Below are 22,432 nucleotides of genomic sequence, written 5' to 3'. Positions count from 1 at the left end.
CTCTAATAGTCCCACTACTTTTACCTCAACTTCTGATTTTCTTCTAATATTCAAGATTGAATAAATAGTTCAGGTTGTTTAAGAAAATATTTCTGGAGGGAATAAATATTCTCAGATCTTGCTATTAAAGCTATTTTCGTTGTACTCTGTGGATTTAAAGTTCAAGACTTTACCAAATGCCTCTGGAGAGTGCAGAATGAGGGAGCAGCGTGTAAAAACCTGGTTCCCTATTCCCAATGCAAGCATGCCGGCTGCCATGGGAGACACATTTTCCGCCACAATTTCCATATCAGGATTTTATGAGAACATCTGTCTACAATTCTGGGCATTTTTGCTTAATCATTCAGGGGCCTGAGAGAGTTCCCACTGGAGGCAAGTGACAGGGTAAGTTGGGGACAGGGTCCTGTCTTTAGGACCCTGGTGATTTCTCTCCTTAGCACATTTTAAGGCGGGGGTTGGGGGCCGGGGGCAGGGGGAGCTTGGCTCCACTTTATCCAATCTATTTGCCATTGAGCTTAGTTTGAGGGATTTATAGTGAGACAGTTTATTTATCCACCTGACACTAACACAATGTTATGCTAGGCAACTGCCAATAAAAAAAAAAAAAATAATGATAATGGCAGCAGGTATTGTGTTCTGATACTTGTTACACTCCAGACACTGTGGTAGGTACATATTATTTAATTCTCATAGCAGCCATAATACAGGTAGGAAAACATAAATTTAAAGGTTTAAATAACTTTCCAGATGAGGTCGGGCGCGTTCAGGGCGGCAGGACATACATAGTAGTGGCAGAATTGCACTCAGACCTGCCTCACTCTAAAGTCAAGGCTCTAACCACTAGGCAGTTGTGACCCTGAGTTTTGTAGAAAGCCTTCTCGGAGAGGAAGAAATATATTTATTTGGAAAAAAATAATTCTGCCTTCAATATCCAGTAGCCTTTTCTCTCCAGCAGGTACGGCCCAAAGGAATCCAGGAATTTTCAAAAGACAGAGGGGAAGCGTATGGTTACTTTTTGGACGATCGAATAAGTAAAGCTCTCTTGGTCCCCGTGCCATAAATCCTTCCTCCTGTTTCACCTCCCACCTCATTCTAACATATCTCAGCACCCCTTCCTCTATATTTCAACAGCCGCTGGTTGCTGCCAGTCATAGCTCTATACGTGTTACTCCCCATCCCCAGAGGGCACACCCACGTTCTTGACTATGAGACCTACTACCGATTCTTCAAAGTCCTGTTCTGACCTCGGCTCCTCTGGGCAGTCTCCACTGATCACTCCAAGCAGGTGATAAGTGCCCCCTCTAGGACTCTTCTGTCTCTCGTATGCACACTTGTCATTGCATATATCCACACTGTGTGGTCATTCTTTCCTTCTTTATCTCTCACATCTCCCTAACTGTAAAATAAAATGCACAGGGGTTGCATTTCAGTTGTATTCATCTCTGTATCTCTGCTGCACACCCTGAAAATATAAGTGTTTAATGAATATGTATAGGGTTGACTTGAAAACTCTTCTATACTAAAGCCATGGGCTACTTCAATAGCATTTCAAGATGAATGAGGTTAGTATCTTGATAGTAGTGCATTGTGCTTTTTTCATCTTCAGTTGTAAGTGTATTAAGGATGAAAGATGTGTTTGTACTACAGCAAATGTTTATGGAAGTAGCCCAGAAAGGAGGAATAAGATATCTAGCCCACAGCTCACCATTACAGAGGTCTTTTGGGTTGGGAATTGTTTCTAAGAAAAACAGTACCATTTGATTGATGCAAAAATCACCCATTTCCCTCTGTGTTGTCATTAAGAATCGTGGGTGTGTGGCTCTTTATTTTTTATTTTTTTTGCAACACGCAAAGGATTTAATGCTACACGATGATGTATTATTTGTAGTTGGTTCAGCTGGGTAAGCACTGTTTGCTTCAACTACTATGAACTTATTTGTTCATCAATCATTTTAACATTCTGCTACAAACCAGGAAATAGGTGGTTTAAAAAGAATAATACCTTGACCGAACCTGCTCAGAGCCCTCTGATGTTTGTAAATCCTTGACTATCTACTCAGTAGACTGTCTTAAAGAGAAAGTTCACAGAATTTGAAATTCCAGAATTTGAATATTTAATGCAAGGCAGGGGCTAGATATTTCCAAATTTGAGGAAATTCTTGCCTGTAACTGAGAAATTCTCACCTATAGTCTTTCCCTATTTGCACTTATCCTTGCAAGCTTTTTTTTTTTTTTTTTAGGAGAGACAAGAGGAGCCACAGGAAACAAGTTTGAGTTCAGAAATAGAGAGAACAGCTGACGTTACCAGCAAGTGTTGGTAGAGTTTGGGCACTTTACCTCCCTCAGTGACAGTGGGCAATTACTATCACTTCCTGGAATCTCTGTCCACAGAAGTAATATGGGGATATTGTGTGTCCTGATTATATCCTAAAGAAAAATGAGTTTCTGAAGAGTGTGACCTTGAGGTCCTAAGCAGGTTGCAAATTTAACTTTTGACACTTGAGATCTGAGACCTTTGCTCTCAGGCTGAACCAGAAGAACCTAAGAAGAGCATTTGTCTCCCGCTGAGTCAAAGTGGAGACTGTGTGTAAATCCATTTGCAATTCACACATATTTAAAAAGCATGGAACTGAAACACAAGGCAGAGTGATTATAGAAAAAAAAAATTGATTTAAAACTACTCCCAAGTTAATTGGTTTTCTTTGGTTCAGTATTTTCAGTTTAAGCAAAGCCTTGATTACCCCAATTACTGGATATCTCTGAGTCAAAGGCTGCCAAAGGCCACAGACCTAAGTCTTGGGGGTGTTGCAGTGTGTAGCTATCAATTTACAATTGTCCAGTAAGGGCCCATGACTTGAGGGCACCGCATTCATTACTTAGGTCAGTAAGAGCTCAGTGACCTGGGCTGACTCTTTGCCTCTCTTTATTGGACCACTCCCCTTTCTGACCCACAGGCTGCCCAGGTGGTCAGCCCAATTCCCCGCACAACCATTTATTCATTCATTTATTGATTCATTCAACAAACAGATGTTGAGTATTTAACACATGCCAGGGACTGATGGAATGAGGGTTGAAACTTAAGGCAAATTTTAGAAAATAAAGTTACATCTTTGGCATCCTGTATTTATGACTGGGTTGTATATTTGTTACCTATCACAGTTGGGAAGAACCACTGATATGCTGCTTCTAGAGAATGTTGTGTCTAGTTCGCTTTCCAAATTTTAAAACAGATATTTAGGAAATGATGACAAACATTTCTAGACTATGAAAAGAATGATAATTGAAGGAAAGTAGGATCCATGAAGATACTTTGAAGATCATGGAAATGCTTCACCAAAGACTTAATGAGGAAAGTCATGGAGAAAGAAGCTGCTATTTACCAAGCACATGCCATGTGCCCATCACAGACTGGGTTCTTCATGGACATGGTATCTAGACTCGATTTCAATGGTTTCCAAAGAGGGCAGTACAAACACAAGATTGACTGTGCCAGGTTTCCTTAAAACCTCTCAAAGGCACATAGCAAATCATGAGAAAAGAACCTCTCTGCAATTTGTTAAAGCTAGATACCTAAACTCAGCAGATGCAGCTGAAAACTGGACAATTCAACACGTAGAATGGTACATGAAGTTCAGTGCTTGCTTTTGTGTAGTATACACATACACACACACACACCATTGATTAGTTATAGATATGAAACTTATGTGTCCTTTAGTTGTATCAACAAATTCCCTTTCCAACCTTGACTTTCCATTGCTTCTCATTACTGACCCTAAGCTTTAACAAAGCTTAACTACTCAAAGTCCATAATTTCGTGCCTCAATGACTTACTTGCTCATCTTATTACCTAACTGAATTAATTTGATCACCTGGCTCAATGTCGTCTCCTTTGAGATGTCTCCTTGGCTTTTTCACAGTTTCTTTCCTTGGCATTCCGTAACACTTTACTTGTCCTCTTATGATAATGGCCTTGTTTCCTTTTGAATTTTAATTATGTTGTATCTGAATTCTACATTTTCAGGACAATTATTAGCCATCATTAATAATAAATCCTTATTTCTACATCAAGGAGTCCAGGTGAGAAGCAGCTCTGTCACAAACCAGTGTCTGGAGTTTGGAATGTCTGATGAGTTACACTATGGGACTCATATTTGAAATCTCTGTGTATAAGTGATTTCATATTTCTCTTCCCATCAGCAGCCATGTGGGCCTCTAGCTGTCCTTGGGAGATGCCTGTGGTATCAGCTAGGGTTTTTCGGTTGAAAGCAACAGAATTGTGGCTGGATGAATTTTTTTAAGATAATTTATTAAAAGACCATAGGGAAACTTTCAGAATCCCATGGAAGACTGAAGAACCAGGCATAAAACAGAGATCAGAACCTATCACAGATCTCATTGCCAGGGGAGGCAGCCAACCTCACTCACCACCAGGATGAGCCAGCTCCAGTAATTTATTCTTTTATGGGATTACTCTGTTCAAGATTCTAAGTCTTGGGAGAGAGAAGCTGTTTGGTCAGTCTTAGTTCACTTGCTTGCCTGTGGCTGTTCTCAGAGGTGGGGAGCACTCATAGGAGGCCCTTCAGCATCTGTTGTGAGAGGGCTAGATACCTTGATTTACCATCTTGCTAATATTGCATGCAAAGAAGAAGTAATGCCTCTCTCCAAAAAAAAAAAAAAGGTACCATTAGATGATGGGTGGCTCCAAATAGCTAATATCTGGGAAGGCAGCCTATCTGGTTGAGGGATTCTCTAAGGTCCCCCTGAGTGAATTTCCAGTATGCTACATAATCTGTATTTTAAGGCAGTACATCCCAAATATGCCTTCCAAATTTGGTGAAAACTGTCCATAAAAAAGTTAATATTGATTATTTAGATGAAAGCTTTTTAAAAGAGACCTTGTGTCTGATTCATCTTATAACAGAATTGGTGCTCAACAAATATTAATAAGTGAAATGTACACATGATACACTTAAGTTTCAGAATTGAACGTCTCTAAATGAATGAATGATATATGTTCACATATGTTAAATATTTGTATGTATAATCATGCAAATAGGGTTTGATTTATAGCACCGGGATCCTGTCAATGATGATAGGGAATAGGTTACATCCTTAGCTGTTAATTATTTTCAGGCTTTTATTATTCCATGAAAGAAGTAAGTGGAATGATTTTGTCCATGTCTCATGCTTGCTCCCTAACCAATCCATTTTGCTCTCAGAGAATATTTTGTTGGTCTCCCCTCCTCGATTCTTTAGTGAAGGGACCATGTCTTACTCATCACAATTTCTGTGCCCTAGCAAGCACTCAATAAATGTCTCATGAATAAATTACAGCAATTTAATATTTGCCCTGGTAATGAGGGCTGAAACCCCTTGCCAAGATGTGAGGCTAGAACAATTATACACTAGTGAGAACCCGGTTTTGGTGACAGGTGACCGTGGATCATGGGGAGAGGGGCAGCCTGAGCTTGTTTGGGGGTTGGCCCCCAGATCAGCCCTTAGTCTGGAGTGTTCTGCCAACACTTGCAAGCTGATGAGAAGAAAGGAAGTGGAGGAGGAACAAGAAGATCAATCATGATCCATGAAAGACAAGTAATCCCTTCTAGCCTGGTGAGTGGGAAGCCTGACTAGAAGGTAGGTGGCTAAAACAGTTGGCATGTTATGCTCTTCCAGACTGGATGTGGCAGCGAGTAGAATAATTATGCAGATATTTTCTCTAAACATCTATCACTGACTCTACTTTCACTGTCCTTTCCTCACATAATATCTTTGCAATGTTACACCTGACAGCAGTGAGCAGCAGAAGTAGGAAATGTGTGGAGAATGGTGCCAAGGGATATTTCTCAACTTTTATTAAAATCCTTAATTATCAACAGCTTGATATCTGACTGGCTCTGATTTATTCCAGGTTGTGAGTGCTTGTTTGCATGACTGTCGCATAGCATTTTTCTTGACAGTTATAACTATGCTAGAATTATTGTGCTCTGAGCATCTGGAGGACGGAGGATGTGCTTTATTTATCTCTGTATCTTCAAGCTCTAGGACAGCTATCTGGAGCTATAAATTCTCAATAAATATTTATTGTTTAATACACAGAACGGAGTAGAGGAAGAAAAAGGGAAAAAGGAATTTTGCCATTGTGATAGTTCTTTAAGAATATGCCCGTTGTTGTCGCCTGGGTGGCTCAGTCCATGAAGCATGACAGACTCTTGGTTTCGGCTCAGGTCATGATCTCATGGGTCCTGGGATCAAGCCCTGCATAGGGCTCCATGCTCAGTGGGGAGTCTGCTTGAAAGAGTCTCTCCCCCTGCCTCTTCCCCAGAACCAAAAAAAAAAAAAATCTTGTAAAAAAAAAATGGAATACACCCATTGATGCCTTCCAAAAGTCCTCCCATCCACTGAGGGCTTCTGCTGAATTTAATGTTTGTAGGAATCCTGAAAACAAGTCAACCCAGTTGTCATTCACCTGAGATATCCCTTGCAACACCCTCAGTCAGGCAAAATGATTCACTCTTTCCCTAGAGGCCTTTTTAGACTGGGCCTGCGGAGACAAATAATTTTGGCAATCTTGAGGTTAGAAATCCTCCCATGCCTCACATTCCCATCCAAAGCGCTGGAAGCCCTGTGAGCATTCCTTCTTTCCTGTAATCTCATTCCACTCCAGGCTGCTGGGTAAACACTTTCACCTGGGTCACAATCATATTGCTCATTGCCCTTCCCCTGCCTTCTCCTTCCTTCCACTTCCTTCCCTCCTTCCCCTTCTAAGCATTCCTGTTGTGCTTTGGAATATTCGATGTGGTAAACCAAACCTTTGATATTGGAAACCACTTGGGACTCTTGCCTTAACTGAAACCTGACATCCCCTTGAAGACACTGGATCTGAACTGCCCTTTTTAAGTGGAGTTGGCCTATTCTTCCAACCCCACATAGTTTTGGGCTAAGATTTAATCTCAGTAACTTTCAATATTCCCTGCCATTTTTGGACCATTAGTACTTCATCTTCATGTAAAAGCAATGGCTCCTCGAACCCTGTACCTCTACTAGTAGCTATAAACTCTTGACATCTATCTACACTTGATGGTCCTTATTTTACTTGTTTTTTTAAAAAATAGCACTTAACACTGTTGCCCACTCCTTCCTTCTTCCTCTGGCCTCCAGCATTTCCAACACCACACAAGCTACTTATTGCCCTACTACTTCTCTACCTGCTCTTTAGAACTTCTAAACTTTAGGCTTTTCTTTCTCTGCTCACCCCTTACATTTCTGCATTTCTCAGTGTGGTGGACATGGGGATGTGCTGCTTGGGTTCCTCTATAGGCAGGGACTTGCTACCATAACTACTGAGAGTACAGACAGGGACTGCTTATCTCAGCCTGGTGTGGTCTCAGTTGCAAAGAAGGTTCTCACGTAAGGTCCACATTATTTCCAGGACACATATCCAATGATTAACTGATGAAGGCAGAGCATAAAGAGCTGGTAATTTGGGCCAAATATAGGATGACTCTGACAGGTCATTCCACCTGGAGAAACCCTTTTGGGGGCGGCATTGCAGCTCAATTTCTCCTTCTTCCTAACCCTGCTTCCTCCACACCCTTTCTGCAGGTGTGGATCTCAAGTGCACTCCTCAATACACATCCTGAGCACCAAACTCTGTGTCAAGGGCTGCTCTCTGGGAAACTCAAACACCAGCATACAGGGCTCCACTCTTTACCTCCTCTCATGTCACACTGTGTGGTTTCCCTTGGTGAACTCACCTGGTGTGCCAACATCAATTACCCTCCGTACATCAACCTCTGTCTTCTGTCTAGATCTCCATTGTGAACTCTGGGGTGTGAATATGCAAGCTCTTCTTTTATACTTCCACTTGGATGGCCCATGAACATCTTAGACTCAAGGGAGCCAAGACTGAGCTCATCTTAAAGTGCCCAACACCCTTCCCCCAGCCTGTCTGTGCTGATTCCTACTGTAACAGAGAGAAGCTATCTGGTAAACTCATTCTCCCTTGGACTGTAAGGAATTGTTTGAGCACAGGGAATAGGGGAACAATGTTAAAAACCAAGGAATAATAAGCAAAGAATTCTACTAATTGTGCCTTCCTGGTCTCCTTTACAATTACCACTCAGTACTAGGCTTATGAGTAACATTTATCCTACCCTAGTGCTAAAGTAAATAGATTTTGGAGTTTTCTGTTATTATCATGGAACTAAGGAGCTATTAATTGCTATCCTTATGTTCATAAAATGTAAGTATCATATTTTTTTATTCTATTCAGATAGATTCCCGGTAGTAGAAATAAAGAAAAAGGAAAGAAAAAGAAAAAGGGTAAGACAGGGTCTCTGTATAAAATGATTTCTAATAGGAAATAATTTATTCTTTCTTTGAGACTTCATGATACTTGTTCTCAAGTTCCAGATATATATCTCCAGTGGATATCTACCTCACTCTGTGGAGGACAGGGATGATTTCCTACAGGTTGGGTCACTCGGGCACTAGCATGATCTGATGCTTTATAAGTAGGTTGCAGTACATGCTTGTTGGTGACGTTATGGTCTCCTCATTGGCCATTCCCAAGGAACTGCTTTCTCATGCACTAAATAACAATGGCAGCCATTTATGCCACGTCTTCTGTGACGTGACTCACTATAACATTTAAATCCATGCCACTGCCATTGTTGGCCCAAAGATGGACGTTCTGGAAAGGTTCTGCCTTTGTACAGATTCACCCACATTTTTCACCTATTCTACCTTATGATATTTGTACCTGGTGGCACTTGTGTCATGGAAAAGAATACAAAAAAACCCATGCACAACAAACTACAGTTTGTTACCATGACCTCAGCAACCACATGTAGTTGTGCTTTATTGATAGTCCAACTGAGAGTTGCTCCAGAACCTGGTAATATTGAAAACAAATTCCATGGACAGTTGGAATTTAATACTTAACTAATAGAACTGCCAAAATCTGCAGTCATATGAGGGTTCTTTCTCCTTGGAACCCTCCTATCTTAGCAAGTCCTCCAAAATGACCAATAACTGTCCTCTCCCAGCCCAACCCTTGAAGAAAGTATCTGTCTGTCTCATGGCTTCCCTCTCCCAACCCCAGTATATATCTTGTCAAATTCTGTCCTTTGGCAAGTGTCCGTTTTTGAAAAGTTTTACATTTTATTGGCCCTTCAAGCTGTTTTATAGGCATGAATGATTATAATTTTTAACATTTAGTATCTAAAGAAATACAGATAGACAAAATGCCCTTTATTTTAATCTCACCACTCTCAGACACCTGCTGTCTTGAAGTATTCTAATTAAACTTTCATCATCTTTGTGCTTAAAGGAAAAGTCCTATTCCCAAAGTAGGCGGTTTGCATTTATAAGTTCTGACAAGTTGCTTGGTACCAGACAGCCAAAAGTGATGAACAGTCTCAGCAGATTAAAATGTAAATTTGATTGAAGAAAACAACCTACAAAAATTTATGCTTCTGTATAATCTATGTGATTAAATGTTACTTGTTTCAAAGCTAATGTTTCTGACACTTTGAATTACAGCTTTTGGAAGTTTTATTCTACATCATTTAATCTATTTTAAATAACTCTCCCTTTTAGGATTCACACACAGTGATGCATGCTTAGCATCAATCTCCAATGCAAATTTGGAAATAATCTCTGTCCACTCTACAGTAAGATTCATTTTATATGGAGGTTACAGGGTTTAAAACCTTAACCTTCAATCTTCTTTCTTATAACTAAGAAAATATTAGGTCTCAGTATAACTAAGAGTGTCCTTTTTTAAAAATTGTGTTTAGAAAACACATAACATAAAATTTACTATCATCTTAACCACTTTTAAGTGTACAGCTCAGTAGTGCTAGCTATATTCACATTGCTGTGCAACAGATTTCTAGAACTTTTTTATCTTGGGAAACTGAAACTCTATACCCATTGAACAACAGCTTCCCATTTTCCTCTTCTCCAGCCCCTGGCAATCACCACTCTACTTTGGTTTCTTTTCTTTTGACTCCTTTAGATACCTCATATAAGTGGAGTCATATAGTATTTGTCTTTTTGTGTCTGACTTATTTCACTTAGCAGAATGTCGAGATTCATGAGAGGGTTTGAAGCACAAGACAGGATTTCCTTCTTTTTTTAAAGACTGAAGAATATTATGTTATATATATATATATATATATATATATATATATATATATATAATTTTATTTATTCATTCATCTGTCAAGGGACATTTGAGTTGCTTCTGTCTCTTGGTTATTGTGAATAGTGCTGCAATGAACATGGGTGTGCAAGCATCTCTTCAAGATTCTGCTTTAAGTTCCTTTGGATAATACACAGGAGTGGGACTGCTAGATCATATGATAATTCTGTTTTAACTTTGGGGGGAACCTCCATCCTGTTTTCCATTGAAGCTGCACCATTTTACATGTCCAATAAGCTATAGTCCTTTTTATGACAGATTATATTAACTAAATATTAAATGATGTTGGTAATTATTAAATACTAGTAAAGTACCAATAATACAAGATCACTAGGCTAACATATAACTGAGCTTTCAGTAGTTTGCATTAGTTTCAAACAGTAAATTTAGTCACGTGCCATTTTGTGGCTGCCTAGCTTTTGTTTTGTTTTGATTTGGGGATTTGGATTGTCAGGGCACTGCTCTACCATAAATTGATCTAAATGAGATTTCCATGTAATCCAAAGAAAATTGTAAGCCCAGGAAAGAAGGGATATTGCCATTTCCAAGTGGTCCCCTCAGTCTGAGGAAAATTAGTCAGGGACTTCTAGGGTTGGGGATGACCGATAATGCCCCCTGAAGTGAACCACAGAAGAAGCATTTCATGTTTTTGCCTCCCATTTCAGGTCAGAGGGCTAAAGTAGGAAATCAAACGATTTTCAAGATTCAAGCTTTCAAGATTAAAGCAAAAGACTAAAGTAAAGGAAAACTAGAACTGCAGAGATTCTTGTGGCCTGACTTTCTCTGCTGCCCTTCAAAACTTTGCTGAGAAAGTTCGGTAAAATAGGCTGTAAACTTGTTGAGGGCAAGAACTGTTTCTATCTTTTCACTGCTGAATGCATTCATTTATTTAGCACATAAATTTGGGTGCCAACCCACCTGGGCACTGAGCTTGGCCCCAGGACCAAAAAGGAAAACAAAATCCAAACACTATCCTGAACTTCTATATCCCACCAAAATGTCTAGTTTTCAAATCAATACCCTCGGGAAGTATTTGTTGACAGATTGATTGAATGACTAAGCTGAGGTTATAGAATGAGGGAAACAGATAGGAACCACAGCATAGAGACTGAAGGAGATCATTGAGACTGTTTTCAACCTAACATTTGTTTGGCCTCATCTTGTGAGAAACCTAACATTCATACTTCAGTGGAAGCTTGTATTTGATTAAAAAAATAAAAACAAAAACAAAAAACAGGTCTCTAGTGACTAAACAGTCCCAGCCTGAAGGTTCAGGTCTCCAATACAATGACAATATTAATAAAGTGGAGCAATCTTTTCTTGGTGGTTCCCGCGTTGCTTGACTTACCATTCCCTGAACAGATTGTCTGCTGTAGGCAGAATGTGTAGGAGGTCACACCTTCACTGGACATGGCAAGTAGGCAGTGTACTGTAGCTAATTTTAAAATGCACAAGTGCCTTAAAGAATGCCAGAGGTAGAAATGTTCCGCCTCAGGACACATCAGGTAGAATCGTAAACACTTACAACATCCTAGAGCAACACCGAGCCTGGCCTTCTGCCTGAAGTCCTCTGGTAACTGCCTTCACATGCGAAGGGGATGTGGGGATTAGTTTCCTTAGAGATACCGGTTCTTAGAACTCCTTAGTTGTTCTAATGGCGATTTATGTAGGAAGAATTGTACAAATATAAGTCCTTGGTCAGCCATCTTATAAAAGCCTATTTTGTTACCAATGAAGGGATTGTGAATAAGTATGTGTAAATCCATCAACAATACTAAAAAAGAAAAAAAAAAGGTTTTAAAAGATCATGTTTTGGTAGGGCAAACAGGGTCTCTGGTTAAATATGGATTTCAGATAAATGGTAAAAAATATTTTGGTATAAGTATGCCCTATGAAATATGTGGGACATACATATATACTAAAACATTCTTTGTTATTTTTCCGTTCGGTTGACTGCAGGTAGGAACAAGATGTGACTGCAAATGAGCACAAGGAATCTTTTTGGGGTGATGAGTATGTTCCAAAATTGGATTTTGGTGGTTTTACAACTGTAAATTTACTAAAAACCATTGAAGTTTGCACTTAAAAATGGGTGAATTGTATGGTATGCAATTAACCCTAAAAAAAAAAAAAAAAGCTGTTAGAAAATGCCCATGTTTTATTTTAGATGATTCAAGGTTAACATGTTTTTTTATTTTATGGTTGGCTCCTTATTTCTTGTGGCATCATTGTGATGAGCAAATGGAGTGATAATAAATGGAGGGATTTTATAAATGCTAGAGTACTATATAAACACAAAGTAGCATAATAATACTTCTTTTGCTAATTGCAGTGTATATGTTGCTTTTAAGATTACTTCATCTATAATAAACTCTTACAAGATGTTATTCTCTGAACTTCAGATTTTGACTAATTCATAGTCACATCATGACAGGGATAGGGTCATCCCACTAGAAGTCATCTGACCCCTAGCACAGTGTTGTTCCAAAACACCATGGTTAATTAATGGAGAAAATAGTTATACTTATCCTTTTTCTCCTATCTTTCATTTTGGACTATAATAAAAATATACAGGTGGAATAAAAATATCAAGATAAGATTGTGTCAAAATAACTGTGTAGGGGCGCCTGGGTGGCTCAGTCATTAAGTGTCTGCCTTCAATTCTGGTCACAATCCCAGGGTCCTGGGATCGAGCCCCGCATCGGGCTCCCTGCTCAGCGGGAAGCCTGCTTCTCCCTCTCCCTCTGCTGCTCCCCCTGCTTGTGCTCGCTTTCTGTCTGTCAAATAAATAAAATCTTAAAAGAAAAATAAAATAACTGTATAAAGATCTTTTATGATAGCCACCATACCTCTCCTCCAGTCATTGAACAATTGTTAATTGCATGTCGACTGCATGTTGAGTAATATGCTAAAGATGCAGCGGTAATGAACAGGGAAAACGCTGCCCCTGTTCTGATAGAATTCCCAAAGAGAAAGGACTCTGTAGAAATTTCTTGTTTTTCCATTTTGACCTATATTATTTATTCTTGCTCCTACACAGCTATTCACTGGCTTAAAGGGTAAGTTAGAACAGTTTTTTTTTTTTTTGATTACTGAAACAGTTCATCCGTTATTCCCCATGAATCCCATTTACTGATAAAATTTTATTCTCCATTACATAAGAATTGTTGGTTATTGTTGAATGGGAAATCACTGTGTAGGCTCCTCCAAGCTCTTAAATTCACATACGGAGTTTCCCAGCCCATTGTTGTTGTAAAAGGCATTATCCTTTCAGTATATCTGATTGAAAATAACCCTGAGGCATTGTGGGACTGGAGAAGTGCTGTGTCAAGGGAATGCTGTTTTATTCCATAGGACTCAAAGGAAGGAATCAGAAAGCTTCAGCTTCCTGCAGGGTCCCAAACAGTTATTTAACATTATCTGAGTGACAGTTAGACTTGGGATCTCTGAATTGATGTGATATGAAGTTAAAAGATCTCCAGTAGCAACTGACAAAACAATTATTATAATTTGCTTCCATGAGACAAAGGAGAAATCAAAATCCTGAAGGAGCTGAAAATTTCCCCCAAGTAGGCATTTATTATAATTATTATTTTTATTGCTACTCTTGGTATTTCTAGTAGTTAATGTTGTTACCATGGAGTTTGAAACCAACTGGTGGCACTGATTGGCATGAAGATGAATGTTCTTAATAAAGAACACACACTGAAAGAACACTTTTCTTAGAGAGATCTGACAGGGACAGAAGTTATTGCTTTTATGTTCTAATGCACTTTTAAGTATTGTTTCCCAATTGCTCTATAAATTAAAAAATCTCCTAAGTAATAAATGTATTCTTCTTCAATACTCTTGCTTTTCTTAGTTTCATTTTCAAAAAAAATGAAATTAGTATTAATGCATGATATTTAGTGTTGGTATCTTCCAAGTATTATTATTCAAGGTGGCATTTATCCTGTAGGACCCCAGCATTACTTATTTATTTATTTTTAATTTAAATTCAAGTTAGTTCATATAGTGTATTATTAAGTTTAGGGTAGAGTTTAGTGATTCATCGGTTGCATATAATACCCAATGAACATTATATCAAGTGCCCTCCTTAATGCCCATCACCCAATTACCCCATCCCCCCACAATTTAGAAAGCTATCTTGCAAATTCCCTGATAACCTTCTCTTGGTATGATTTGGACAGCGTCCCATCATCCATGTCTACTGTCAGTCAAGGCTTACCTTACTAATTACAGTAGTCCCTAGGCATTTGTGGATTCACCATTTGCCACTATGGTTTTGACCTCAAAGGTTGATGACATGTGGAAATTTGCATACATTATGCCTGAGGCTTGTGTATGGGAATGTGTCACTTGGCTCCTGAGTGCATCTTGAATTGGCCTGGCAACCACATTTTTGGTTTCTTATTCTCCACTTTTATGAAATGACAAACTTTCTTCCTTTCTGAAAAAAAAGAGATACCAAAGGAAAGTGAACTTCTAGTCCTAGAAATGCAAGTAGGAAGGAAGTAAGGAAGTTTTATTTACAACTTCTACAACTAGTAGAAAGAAAGGACATTTTATTTATTTATTTATTTATTTATTTATTTATTTATTTATGCTTTACATAAAGAGTGGAATGTCAAGCTCAGTGTTGGCTCAGTTCTGTTGCAAAAACTAGTGTCCACTAATATACTGTACAAATAAAAGAAAAACAAGAAATAAATATGATATTTATTTTAGAAGCAGAAACATTTTAAGTGCTATATAAATCATTTCAGTGCTGATTGGTCATTTCAATATTTCAGTTATATTTCACTCTATTTTATGTGATAGTGGTATTTACACATTTGGGTCTTTAAAACATATTTTGCTTAAATTGTCACAACCCTCCTATATATAATTTTTTAATTTGTTTAATTCTTGTTTTATTCTTCTTGCATCCATGTTTATTTAAGTGAAAAAAATTGGAAGATAAAAGAACTTTAAAAATTCCTCAGAAGGTAGATCACCAAGGTGAAAAGATGAGTTTGTGACATTATTGAGGATGTAAGAAATAATAAGCAACTGTCTACTGCAAGACATTTCACTTTTGATATTACACTCTCAAGTTCAAGTTTGGGATACTTCAACAAATTTCTCAAAAGAAACATTCATTTTAGTTCCATAACCCCTGATGTATTTTTGTATTCCCTTTTCCAGCCTCTTAGTTGTTCTTGTGGAGAGAATAGGAACCACTCAGAAGTGGTTATGTCTATGCATATTATTATGGTGAGTGGGAGAGAATCCTCAGTGCAACTCAGTTTATTAAAGGAGCTCTTGTATTTGTTTCCTAGGGTTGTTGTATTACAAAGTGCAAAAACAAAAATTAGGTGGCTTAAATGACAGAAATTTATTGTCTCATAGTTTTGGAGGCTAGAAGTCTGTAATCAAACTGTCAGCAAGCAAATGATGCTCTCTGTGACAACACCAGGGGAACATCTTTCCTAGCTTCTTCTTGGCCAGCCATCCTTGGCTTTCCTTGGCATCATTATAGTCACATGGCTATCTTCTCCCTGTGTGTCTTCACATTGTCTTTCCTTTGTGTATGTCTGTATCCAAATTTCCCCTTTCTATAAGAACACCTTGTTGTAAGTCATATTGGATTAGGGCCCACCATAATGGTCTCATCTTAACTTGATTAAATCTGCAAAGACCCAGGAAGTGACATCAGAAAGATGGTGGAATAGGAGTCCTAAGACACTCAAATGGTCAAAAGCCACAAAGAGAGAATTTTGAAATCAGCAAAAGTGACTCATCACATACAAAGGAACCCCTATAAGACCAAGTGGATTTCAAAAAAAAAAAAAAAAGACTAAGTGGATTTCTCAGCCAAAACTTTGCGGGCCAGAGGGACTGTAATGATATAGTCAAAGACCTGAGAGAGAGAAAAAAAAAAACAAAAAAAAACGGCCAACCAAGAACTATATCTGGTAAACTGTTCTTCAAAAGCAAAGGAGAGATAAAGACTTTCCCAAATAAACAAAAGCTGAAGGAGTTTATCACCATTAGACCTATCTTAAAAGAAATACTGAAGGAAGTCCTTTAAAGTGAAAAAAGATGCCAAACAACATGAAACTATAAAGCTCACTAACAAAGACAATAATAAAATACACAAATGTAGAATACTGTGAAACTGTAACAGAAGTGTATACATCACTTTAGGAGTTAAAAGTCAAAAGTATAAAAGAAACTATAACTGTAAAATACGTTAATGGATACACAACATAAAAAACAATAATAGACAAATGGGACTACATCAAGCTAAAGAGCTTCTGCACAGCAAAGGAAACAACAGATTGAAAAGGCATGGAATAGGAGAAAAGGTTTGCAAACCATATTATCTGATAGGGGTTAATGTCCAAAATGTGTAAGAAACTGCTACAACTTAATAGCAAAACAAACAAACAAACAAACACAAATTATCTGAATAAAAAAAAAAAATGGACAAAGGCATTTCTCCAAAGAAGACATGCAGATAGTCAACAGATATATGAAAAGATGCTTGACATCATTACTTATCAGTAAAATGCAAATCCAAATTACACTGAGTTACCACCTCATACCTGTTAGAATGACCACTATGAAAAACAAAACAGAAACACCCAGAAAATAGCAAATACTGATGAGGATATGGAAAAATTTGAACCCTTATGATTGGTGGTGAGAATATAAAATTATGAAACCACATAGAAAACAGGGTTTTCTCAAAAAATTAAATATTGAAATACCAAATGATCCAACAATCCTACTTCTGGGTATTTATCAAATATAATTGAAGTCAGGATCTTGCACACTTACTAGTACTCTCGTGTTTAATACAGTAATATTCACAATAGCCAAGATGTGGAAACAGCTTAAATATCCATTGATGGATGAATATATAAAGAAAATGTGGTATATATACACAGTGAAATATTACTCATCCATAAAAAGAATGAAATCTTGTTGTATTAATCAGGGTTCTTCAGAGAAATAGAACCAAAGAGACTTATTATAAGGAATTGGCTCACACAATTTTGTAGGCTAAAGTCCCAAGATATGCATCCAGCAAGCTGGAGATACAGGAGAGCTGATGATATATTTCCAGTCCAAATTCAAATGCCTAAGAACCATGAGAGCTGATTTTGTAAATTTCAGCCAGAAAGCTGGAAGCCTCAGACCTGAGAAGAGCCAATTTTTCAGTTTGAGTCTGAAGTCAGGAAAGGACTTATCTCCCAGATCCAGCAGCCAGCCAGGAAGAGTCCCCATTCATTCAGCCTTTTTGTTCTATTCAGGTCTTCAACCTATTGTATGGGGCCCACTGTATTAGGGAGGGCCCTCTGCCTTATTCTGTCTACTGATTCAAATGTTAATCACACCCAGAAACACATTCACAGATACACACAGTCAAGGTGACACATAAGATTAACCATCACACCTGTCACATACTACAACATGGATGAATCTTGAGGATGTCATGCTAAGTAGAATAAGCCAGTCATAGAAGTTGATAATTCATGATTCCACTAATAGGAGGTATCTCAAGTCATAAAAATCATTGAAGCAGAAGGTAGAACAGTGTTTGCCAGAAGTTGGGTGGAGGGGAAAATTAGAAGTTGCTGCTTAATGGGTATACAGTTTTAGTCATGCAAGATGAAGAAGTTCTAGAGATCCACCTACTGTACAAAGTTGTGCCTATAGTTAACAATGCTGTTCTATACACTTAAAAATTTGTTAAGAGGGTATGTCTCATGTTATGTGTTTTTTTACCACCATTAAAAAAAAGAGACGTGATATGAATGAGTTTTGTAGTAACTATCTACTCTTGTAATTATTGAAGTTCCAGTTATGTTAAATCATCAAAGTAAAGCCCATGAATCACCTCTAAAATATCTGCAAAGACCCTTTCCAAATAAGGTCACATCCTGAGGTAGTGGGAGTTAGGGTTTTATCATATCTTTTTTTGGGGGGGCACATTTCAACTTATTTCGAGTTCAATTTGTCATTTTTTCATTACAAAATTGTTATTAAGACAAAATTGTTATTAAGAAAAATTGTTATGGACTGAATTGTGTCCTTCCAAAACTCATATGTTAAAGCCCTAACCCCCAATGTGCCTGTGTTTGAAGATAGGGCCTTTATGGAGGGAATGAAAGTTAACTAAGATCAGAAGACTAGGACCTTACTGTGATAGGACTTGTTTCTTTATGAGAGCGGGGAAGGATTTGAGCACTCTCTCTCTTCACACATGCACGGAGGAGAGGCCATGTGAAGACACAGTAAATAGGAAGCCAAATGTAAGCCAGAAGAAGAGAGGCCTCACCAGAAACTAATCCTGATGGCACCTTGATCTTGGACTTCTAGCCTCCAGAAGTGTGAGAAAATATATTTCTGTTGTTTAACCCACCTGGTTTGTGGCGTTTCTCATGGAAGCCCTTAGCAGACCAATATAGCAACTTAACAATGACAATACCATGTTTGCTTTCTTACACCTTTCACATTTCTTACATCGCTCTTCAGATTTGAAGAAGCAGTTCAGGTTGAAAAAGGACAAATCAAGGAAAGAGGGTAAAAGAGGAGGAACAATTTGCAGTCTTTTAACAATATGTTACAGTTACGATTTCTGCCATTGTTAGTAATTTCTCAAAAAAGTCTCAAACTTATTCAACCTATGGATTTGCAGATACAAATTATTAATTCTTTAAGGGGTCTATCAAATCAACTGTGGGCAAAGAGAAGGAAAGCAAAATGAAAGAGTTATCCTTTTCTTTGCATACTCAATGTGACAGTAAGTAGGGGTAAAAAATGACAATTTGAATAAAACACCTATGCAGAATATCTGTAAATTTTACCTTACTATCTCTAATTTATAAGCTAATATTTAACATTAGCATGATTATTTCCAATTAAAATATCTTCTTAACATTCCTAGTTCCAACCTCTTGCTGAATCTAATTTTAAGTTGTTTTTTTCACACATAATATAGATAATGGTTTGGCAGTGTGTTAGGCTGAATTTTAAAGATGTTCTTTTGAGATTCCCATCCCTTAGTTATCCGATCAAAGACTAATCTAGGTAGTTCTGTAAAGGAACTTCTGTAGATATAATTAAGGTTACTAATCAGCTCAGCTGCAATAAGGAGATTGTTCAGGATTCTCTTGGTGGGTGCCATCTAATCATGTGAACCTTTAATAAGTAGAATAGGAAGGCATAAGGGTCAGTCAGAGAGATGCAGCAGAAGAGGAAGACAGGAGAAATGAGGCAAAAAGACACAGAGGCCTTGGGAAGGACGCAACTGCCCTTGTTGGCTGGGAAGGGAGCCAGGCTCCAGAGCATGGAGGCAGCCATGAGAACAATCCCCCGCTGACAGTCAGCAAGGAACTGGGGCCTGAGCCCTACGCTCATAAGGACCTGCATACTACCAACATCCTGAATGAAACTAAAAATGGATTCATCTCCAGAACTTCCAGAAAGGAATGCAGCCCTATTCATACCCTGATTTTGGCCTTTTAAAATTGGGAGCAGAGAACCACCTGAGCTATATGGGACCAGATTTCTGATGTACAGAACCATGGGATAATAAATAGGTGTTATCTTAAGCTGCTCCATTTGTGGTCATTTGTTACAACAGCTATAGAAAACTACTACAGGCAGTTATAATTATAGAACTTTTTTCAGTTTCATAATAATTTTTTACCCATTTAGTATTTAGTGATATATATTATTGCAAATTATGATCTCAGTTTCTCAACATACATAATTGAGGGATATGGCAAGAAGAAAAAACAAGCAAAAGATCAGCAACATAATAAGAAAAAGAAAAGGAAACTCTTCTACTTTTTGAAAATTACCATTAATAAAATGAAAAGGCAAGCCACATATTGGGAGACAACACGCACAACGCATGTATCTCACAAAGGACTACATCCACAATACGCGAAGAATTCTTACAGTTCAGTAAAATAAATCAACTCAATTAAAAATGGGCAAAAGATTTGAGTAGACCCTTCACAAAAATACATATGTCAAGAAGCACATGAAAAAATGCTTAGTATCTAGTCACAGGAAAAATGAAAATTAAAACCCCAATGAGATAACACTTATACACTCAAGACTAAAAACAAACACACAAATAAACAAGATGCCAAATGTTGGCAAAGATAGGAGCACCTGGAACACTCATACATTGCTGGTGGGAATGTAAAATGTTCCAACCACACTGGAAAACTATCTCGCAGTTTCCAATACAGTTGAATATACCCTTACCCTTATGTGAGCAATTTTACTCAGATATTTACTCAAGAAAAATGAACACATATGTCCACAAAAGGCTTGTACCTCAAGGTTAGTAACATTTTTATTCGTATTAGCAAAAATTTTGGAAATGACCCAAATGTCCACCAAAAGGTGTGTGGATAAATTGTGTTATAGCCATACAGTGGAATATTTCTCAGTTATTAAAAGTAAAAACTACTGAGACATGGAGCAACACAAATGAATCTCCAAGTATTATGCTAAATGGAAAAAGTGAGACACAACAGACCACGTACTCTCTGATTCCATTTATATAAACCTCTAGAAAAGACAAATCTATAGTCATTGAAAGAAGACCAGTGTTCTTGGACTGAGGGTGGGGGATGAGAATGGAATGGGAAGGATCACACATGGACCCTTGGGTGATGGCAATACTTCATTTCTTCATGTGAGACATTTATACAGATGTTTATATTTGTCAATATGGACCTGTAAACATTTTATGGTATATATATTATACCTCAATATCGTTGATTTTTTAGAAAGAAAAATGGGAACCAAAAAATAATAGTAATAGGGCGCCTGGGTGGCTCAGTTGGTTAAGCGACTGCCTTCAGCTCAGGTCATGATCCTGGAGTCCCAGGATCGAGTCCCGCATCGGGCTCCCTGCTCGGCAGGGAGTCTGCTTCTCCCTCTGACCCTCCCCTGTCTCATGCTCTCTCTCTCTATCTCATTCTCTCTCTCAAATAAATAAATAAAATCTTTAAAAAAAAATAATAGTAATAATAATGGTGACCACTGATTTGATATTGAATAGAATTCAAAGCTTGATTTCCAAGCAAAATAAAAATCTGACTATAACTTTAACGTATATTCTTTAACTTTAACTATATTCTCTAACTTTAACCATAACTTTAAGGTCTGGGTCTGGAATGCTCCCAATTAGTTTCTGGCCATACATCTAAGATGGTTTCTGGCCAAATGCACCAGCTCTATGTTGAGTCATCAGCTTGGAAATAAATTTTCTGGCTTCAGATCTTGTCTTGAAGCTATTTGATACCATTTCTTCATCCTTGAGATTGCTTGTGCTTAGTGTGAGCGTGGATAGATCTGGCCTTGCTAATACAGTATCAGCCACTTCGGCAGTATTAAAAGTACCGTTTCATCCATTAGCCTCAATTCCAGCATCATCTCTTTAGGGAGGGCTTCCCTGACTGCGTTAGCTAAAGCAGACCTCCCTCACCCCACGCCACAATGTGACACACGATCACATTACCCGACATTATTGTCTTCATTACACTCCTCAATGTCTGAAATTATACTATTGCTTATTTTTTACCTGTCTCCTCCCACTGGAATGATCCCAATGAAAAAAAGGACCTAGTCTGCCTGTTCATGAAATCCTTAAAACAGTGCTCGGCTCAGAGTGGCACTCAATGAATATTTTGGAGTGAATTTAACTATACAATTCAGGGAGAGATTTTTTAAAAAGTTACATAGAATCTACATTTAATTTCTCTCAACCATCTCTATTCATATGCTTGATGAGTAAAAATCATTTAAAATAGAAGATTATATTCCATGTTATTTGCCACCTACTGATGAGAGATCTATAAACAAAAATTGCCAAAATGCAAACTGCTTTTCTTTAAACTTTAATTCCCTTTAAAAGATCTTTTAAATTCTTAAAGTAAAAGTAAAGTTTAGTCTCAGTGGTATAGTTAATACTATTTAGCTATGTAGCAGATATACACATTTACTTTATGTTGGCATCAAAGAACTTCAGTTGATTTTTTGCCCTTTTCATGGTTCAGAGCTTCCTATCTCAAAACTGTAAATAAAAGTTAACTGAAATATGGAAATGTTCAGGGTAGAGTCACCTAGTGAATAAAATTGCAATATGGAGAGAAAAAGGTGTGCAAGCAAGGTAGGCAGTGTTCTGTCTTCTTTGATTTATTGCTATAA

Source organism: Phoca vitulina, unplaced genomic scaffold (genome assembly GCF_004348235.1).
Source record: "Phoca vitulina isolate PV1807 unplaced genomic scaffold, GSC_HSeal_1.0 scaffold5, whole genome shotgun sequence".
Lineage (NCBI taxonomy): Eukaryota > Metazoa > Chordata > Mammalia > Carnivora > Phocidae > Phoca > Phoca vitulina.
The sequence above is the reverse complement of the archived record's forward strand: the minus strand, read 5'-3'. Positions refer to the sequence as shown.